Raw genomic sequence first — 7,797 nt, forward strand, 5'->3', positions numbered from 1 at the left:
CTTCTGGCATGATTAAAATTCTGATGAGAGCAGTGGGCTGGATCGTGTGTGAGTTTGTTTGCTGCAGGGAGCTCAGCAGCATGCACAGCTCATTCTTAACTGACAATAACAGAGCAGGAGGGAACCGAAGGACTTCAGGAGACACTGATCAGGGAGACATCTGAGACAGAGAAAGGTGTGGGGGAATGTCCTCAGAACTGTGGCATTCATGCATTGTATTAACCATAAATTACACAAAGCAGCTTGCCAAGAACTTCTGACTGTACCTTTCCCAGGTCTATGTATTACAATTGTACCTCCCAACCTGTATAGCCATACGCTATTCCACACTCCTGTTTTTCAGCCTTTCTGTTGCCTACATCCTCCTCAGCCTAAATCCTGGGTTCTCCTGCAGATCTGGCAGGTGTCAATGTGAGCTGGTGCCAGCCACACACACTGCCAGAAGGTGTAGTCTCACCAGGTGAATGTCCTCCGTGCTAACCTTTCTGCCACTCGGACTGTGGCTTTAACACTGAAGAATCTTTGTCCTTTTCCATAGGAGCAATAGCACGATATAATCAATATGATGATGTGATCTACAGCACGTTCCTACTCCTGCTGAAGCCGGTGGAAAGATTTCTGTTGCTGACAGCAGGTGTCAGACTGACATTCAAGTCACACCATGGAGTCATCCTGTTGCAGAGCAGCATCATGGTAGGAGAAATCAAATGATCAAATCTGATTTGCAAAGCTGCCGTGCAGTGTGCAGCAAAAGCCTAAAATGTCTCAATGAAAGACAGGACAGAAAACAACTATAGATATAGATGATCCTGCCTTGCTAGTTGCAAGGCTTTATTCATAAGAATAAATTGAAAGGAGTGGATTCTTCTCCCAGCTATGCCTTTGCAACTTCTTGGATATTACTTACTGCACTGATTAACTGCAGACAGGTTTGGGCCATACTCTCTCACATGCCACTGCACTAGCTAGTCAGGCTTAAGGAAGTGTTGGTTTTCAATCACTGGAATTATTATGGGCATTTTAAAGACCAAGGGCCAGCTAACCTGTAGCAGTACGTGCAGTGCAGTGAAGTCACATACTTCCAATTATGCCTGAGCTCAGAAATTCTATCCATCCATGCCATTTCAACTTCCACTCAGGTTAAAAATGCTATGTAACACTTTCAGTTTGAGGATTACTCCAGATAATTCATTTTAATTTTCCTGTAAACCTGTAAATAAATAAGTAAATAAATAAATAAATAAATAAATAAACAAACAAACAAAAGCAGAAAACAACTAGCTAGCTAATTGTTAAACAATAAATATATCATAGATTGCTGAGTGATTGGATACTTGCTTTTCATTTCACCAGTTGTGACAAACTTGATAGGGAAAAAATGCACATCCTTCATCTATCATGAGCTCAGCAAAGGAAATGACACACTTGTGAGTATCCTCTTGTTATCTGTGACTGAATCTTTTCAAACCCTTTACTCTGGGCTGCTGTATGCTCTTACAATTATTTCAGTACCCTGTACAAAATAACATTTTGTCTCAATTTTAAATGGAATGACTATAAATGCAGCAGCAAAGATGCATATTTTGATAAGGCATACTTTGATGGTAATGTTAAGAAAAGAATTACAAAGAGCAGCTGACGCTTCATGAAAATCTTAATAGAAGAAATCTATTCAGAATAATTCTGGTTACTCCACTGTATTATTATTATCATCTATTTCCATATTCCTCTTCCCTCGTTTGCTTTTAGCAGGCATATTTGCATAAAACCAGGATCATTGTTTCTTAAGAGCTCATCTGCTTCTGCTACTTAGCTCTCACGTGAAAGCATAATCCTTTGAATATCCCATCACATTTAGTTAGAAACTGTTACAATTTCTATGACTTCAGATGTGGAAGTGGAGAGCAAAAGCAAATGACTCTTAAACACAGCGCTTAATTTGGGATCCTAGCTGTTCTGTACCGGTTATTACTAGTGACATGTGGGATATGCTTAGCAAGATACTGAATGGAAATATAACATTTAAAATCATTTAAAACAGGTCTGCGAGTGTTGCAGATCTTCAGACTGTCTCATCTGTCACTAAGGCAAAGTGCCCCATTTTTGTGAAATCCCATTTCTCCCCTGTACAGACTTTCATTACTCTCCATGTCTCAGCAAGTCCCTTTTTCTTGCTGTTGACTCCGACTTAATCAAACAGAATGCCTTGATTGGGTTTCCATCAACCCTGTGAGATTAACTGTCCCCTGGAATCGAGGTGGTGAAACATGCTCTGTACACATTATTTGTATTGCCCAAAATAACTGAAAGAGAAGGCAGTTTTTTTCTTCCTGGCCAGGGAAGTGGATGAAAATGAACTTGTACAAAAATAAATCTGGAGCAGTTCTGACCTAAATTTCAAACTGAACATGATTCCTTCTCTCCCTTTTAAAAGTTTGAGCTTCACTCTCTGCCTTTACTATTCTTACCCCTTCCCCCACGGAAACTACTAACAGCTTTTCTATCATTACCAATATCCTTCATTCAACCTAAAAACCTCTGCTGCAAAAAAATGTGTTCTTCAGCTCTAAGCAGTATGTTCTGGAGAGGTCATTGACCATGCAAGCCGTCAGCAAGAGCCTTAAAGAAAGTACACTAAGCCTATCTGGGTAGACAAATAACCTTCCACCTCACAACAAGCCCTGGGGAGAGGAAAAGAGAGGTTGAGAAGTGTGGATTAATAGTCACCATGGACTGTATTGCCCTGGGAGCAGAAAACGTTAAATTTTAAGTACCAAAAAGCTTTCTAGCTGTACTGAGCTGACAACCTTTTGTGTTTCAGCTACATTTAGGGAAAGACTGGGATATGGCTAGAATGCGTGACTGCAAGTTTCCTCCTTTCAAACAGAAGTTCTCTGAACTCTGACACGGGTTGTGAAAGTAACGTCTTGTATGGTATTTCTACTTTGTGGTGGAGCCTACAGAGCACATTCTGAGAACGTTTTGCCATTTATGTCAGTAACCCATCTACAGAACTCTGGCTGAAAAGTGATCAACAAAGTGTTGGTCTTTTTCACAGACTGGAGTGCTGTTAGGCTTCGTTCAGATCTGTTTCAGGAAATTCCCTTTCCTCCACTCAATCTTGCAAAATGTGACGAACTTCTACTGATACGGTGAACTTCTCCTGTCATTTGTTGAAGGGCACAGCAGCTAACTGAGGTATGAAGTGAGGCCAGCTGGTTGTTGAGTTTCCCCGCTGCACTCTGAAGGGCCATAAGGACTGGCAAGAACAATCTTTTCCCCCCTTTAGCAAACCAGGACCACTTACAGCATCTGGTTCAGTGATGGCAGTAGCACCCAGATATTGGCCATCTTTAGGAATTAGACATGGGGCTTGGAGTTAATGTGTTGAATGACACTTTTACAGTAAGACTGAGTAAACGGCTCTATGTGGAGACAAATCTGCAGAGAGGAACACTTGCATTTACATCAGTGAAAAGTACCTCAAAGTGATCTCAGCTCCACAGTGTTAATCAGCATCCTGTTTTGATCAGACCCAGCTATGGCTATCCCAGTTTGCCAGTAAATTCCTATCACTGTTTTATATTAGGGAAGCACAGCTAGGGTGTTCTTGCTATTTGCTTATTCCTCTATATGTTTCTAAAATAACTGTAAGTTGTCCAGATGACAAGATGACTGATTTTCCTTGTTCTGTTCTATAAAATGTCTAGGACAAGTCTGGACACTACAGAAATGGCAAGGGTCCTCTAGTAGGATCTTGTTCTCAAATCCTGAAGCCAATAAGGCAAGACTCAAGTAAAAATTACCACATCAGTGGAAGTACATCTATGAGAAGAGAAAGTCTGCATTTCTGTTGGTAAATTGAATGTCCTGGTGCTGTCCCTGGGTAACAAGGTTGAGGAGCATGGAGGGGCTCCACTTGTGCTGACGAGTCCCTGCAGCCATCGTAAGGGTGACCAAAGCATTTTGTAGGTGCACTCAAAGGAGCAATCGTCAACCGTGCACAGTGATAGAGAACTATTTGCAAGGTGGCACGTGGCAGTGACACTGGGGAACAGCTCTTTAGTGCAGACATTTGCTTTTCAGGGCCTGTGTATGGCTCCTGGTATGGTTTGTTTCAGGTCTGTAGGGTTAGCATGGCTTGCTCTGTGTTTTGTCCCCTACATGAGGGTGGTTGCTCAGGACTGCTGCAGGCCAATGAAAACACTGAATGTTTTGCTGCAGAGGCAACAGCATTAAGGCAGAAGTGCCAAAGGAGCACTTTGAGAACAGAAGAATGAAAACACTTGTAAAATTCCTGAGATAAGCCACAAATACGGCAAGGCTGGAGAAGGAAAGCCTGCAGAATTGGTTTATTTAGGCCAGGATGCAGAGGTGGCAAATACAGAAATGTACAGCTGACTGTAACATTAACAATTCACTCTGCACCAGTGACACAGGTCAAACTGTATCATTTCTTTTCTCCCCCTGGATGTTTTGTGTAACATACCAGCACACCAAGAACCATGTATTTCACAATCAGCCTGAAGTTTGCTTTTAGCACACAAGTGACAGTTCTAATCGAGTCCAAGTGCTCAAATGATCTCTGAAAACAAATAGAAAATGGTTATTTCCACAGCAGACTCAAAGTCTACTCAGGAATTTCATTAGAGATTTTTGGAAGCGTTTTCCCCAGCTACCAGCCTGGGCTGTCAATTCCTCGAGAACAATTTCTTGAAGCACAAATATATCAGTTTATTATGATTTTGTGCAATAAAAAAAGTGGTATTGAGGATGACTTTGGATTTCTTTTCACCTTCAGTTCTCCAGAAAGGGTCCAGTAGAGTTTAGCAGCTTTCAGTCCACCTATGAGTGGTTAATTTACTGATTAGATCAGGTTTTTATTACCCTTTCTTCCTTCCTTTGCTGCCTCACTGCACAAATGCTCTTTTTTTTTTTTTTTTTTTTTTTTTTTTGCAACTTGATTCTTTTGGTTCCTTTCACTGCATATTATCTGCTGCTGGCGGTAATCTTAGCTCTTCAACTGATAGCAAAATTATGAGGTGCTCAGTGCAAGATGACAATTTTCCTTCCCTCATTTTAATTCATTTGCAGCACCATCAAGAAATCAGCGTCATCTTTTCAGTGCGTTAACAGCTCTCTGCTGATAGAAAGCATTAGCTCCACATTCTCCAGCAAGAGGTCAAAACCAATTTTTGTTTGGTAACAACCCATTAAATTTTGCATTTTGAAAGATTCCATTGCTCCCTGATGTCAAATACCTTGGCTGTTACCTCGGTTAACACGCAGCCAGAAAGTAGGTTTGCTGTAAAGCGCTGAATGGGTCAGGCAGCAGAGAGCAATTGCTAGAGAGAATCGTGGTCTACTACATGGTCTACTACCCATGCCCAGTTAATTTCTTTATGTCTGCTTATAAATAAACTAGGAAATAAGCTAGGAAAGCTTATTTCATAGAATCATAAGGGTTGGAAAAGAACAACTGTCCACCTAGCACCAATATTGCCCTCTAACCATGTGCCACATCTGCCATTCATCTCCAGAAATGGTGGTTCCCCCACCCTGGGCAGCCTATGCCACTGCCTCACCATTCTTCCTGAGAAGATGTTTTTCCTAATATCCAATCTGAACCTCCCCTGTTGCAACTTACGATCATTTCCTCTCGTCCTATCTCTGTTCTTGTGCATGTAAAGACACCTGAAACAATTTTATTACCTTTTAAAAAGCAATAGGTATACATTGCTAACAGGCCTCTTTGATGTCCAAAAAGATTTGGTCTTACATATTAGAAGCCAAAGCAGAGCAGCATCATAACAAAAACTAGGCCCATGTGACTCAATAAAAATAGTAATGGTCATCTCTGTCACTTTCTTAGGGTATTTACACAATCACACATTCAGTAAAAAATTGTAACATATCACATACCTCAATCAAATGCATGTGTATGGAAACAGCTTTCTATATACACGGCATAGCTTTATTTATTTAGTTTTCTGTGCAGAAGAGCTGATCTGGGTAGGGAGCTGAGTTCCTTTGTCCTTTACTCCACACTAACCTGGGATAATGTTACACACGCGCTCATTTATGGCCAGCACAACAGAAACCTAAAACCTTTATCAGACTACTTCCATTCGGTTGTTTGTGCCAATTGTGTTCCTGGGGATACACACAAATTGCAGTGGTAAATAAGCCTATGTGGCAAACTGGTGGCCCACAGAAAATGTGGGGCCACAGTAGCTGACCAGCTCCATTCACAGAACCATAGAACCACAAGGTTGGAAACGACCTGCAAGATCATCTAGTCCAACTGTCCTCCCATTGCCATTGCTGCCACAAGCTACTAAACCGTAGCTCCTCATCCAGATGCCTCTTGAACACTGACAAAGACATCGACTCCACCAACTCCCTGGGCAGGACATTCCAGTGTCTAACCACTCTCTGAGAGAAGTTCTTCCTTATGTCTAACCTAAAGTACAACCTCTGGTACAACCTTGGGTCCTGTTTGTTGCTTGGGAGAAGAGGCCCTGCTGCTCTGTGTGCTGTAAGCAGACAGATGGGCCTGGATTTTTCCTATCTTTCCTTCAACTACAACACATTTAAATAAAAAGAGTAAGGCTTGCAATAACTCAAAAACAAAATCTGGAGAATGACAGCTGGAAATAACCTTGTTAAAAATAGCCCAAAGTAAGTCTGCAATACAATCTACATACTGACATATTTGTATGTAGGGCTGGAAGGAAGCAGAGGTAGCAAATTGTGGTTTTGGCTGAAAATAAAAGTTGAGGGGCTAATTCAGCATCCAGCTCCGCACAGTTGGTGCCCTGGCAGAGAAACCAACAGCAGGGCTGCTGGGCTCTGCAGCACTGATAGCAGGATGCCTGAAGGGTAGGATTCGGAGAAGAGAAACCTGTTTGCTTGGGGAAAGAAAGGGCTTCTTATTGCAGACAGCTTGGACAGCAGGAAAAAAAGCAACAATATTTTTAAAATACTGGGGAGATATATCGTTCTTCTATCCCAGCTGTAAACAGAGCAGCTGCCCAAATGGCTTCCTCCTGACCCAAGGGAGTTCTATGGGCGTCCCCTTCTCCTGGGAGAGCTGCAGCAGCTTGGCACAAATTGGGTTTGCTGCTTTGCAGCCCAATCTGAGGGCGGTGCTCCACAGTATGCTAGCAGCTCCACAAACCTTTATTTTATTGCTGCTGCTCTGGGAGTAGCTGTAGCTATTTTCAGTTTAGCATCAGATGGCATCTGAAATTAATGTTCTTTAATAAGCAGCAAAATGCATGTTGTCAGCATCTCGGTGTGAACACAGATACAATTAGGCCTTTGGCAGAGCTTATTTATGCTTTACCTGTGCATAAAAATGTTCTTTAGATTTTGTCCCATGTCTCTCCTGGCCTGATTTATTTACTTAGCCCAGATTCAACAAAAAGAGGGAAAAAAACACTGCAAACACAAAGGCTTCACTCCTCCTCACTCTTCCCAGTTGCACACACCCAGCCGACTCATTTCCTTTCTCAGCAAAGGAATTAGGCCCCTGTGATGCAGTATTTCCAAAACAAGGATGTTCAGCCACAAAACCTTCACCTCTGCATTAGGGAAAATGTGACAGACGTTCTTGCTACACACAGAAGGAGAAACAGCCCAGGAGCTACCACACAAAGCGCATGCGTTAGTCTTGGAGGTGCAACACATGCCAGAGCATTTAATGCAACACATGCCAGATTGTTTCATGCAATGCATTCAATATGAGCCAGTGCTGCTGAGCCACAAGGCAGCAGGAGAGCCTCAACTCTCCAA

Source organism: Lagopus leucura, unplaced genomic scaffold (assembly GCF_019238085.1).
Source record: "Lagopus leucura isolate 7727_CA_CO unplaced genomic scaffold, USGS_WTPT01 Super-Scaffold_100002, whole genome shotgun sequence".
Lineage (NCBI taxonomy): Eukaryota > Metazoa > Chordata > Aves > Galliformes > Phasianidae > Lagopus > Lagopus leucura.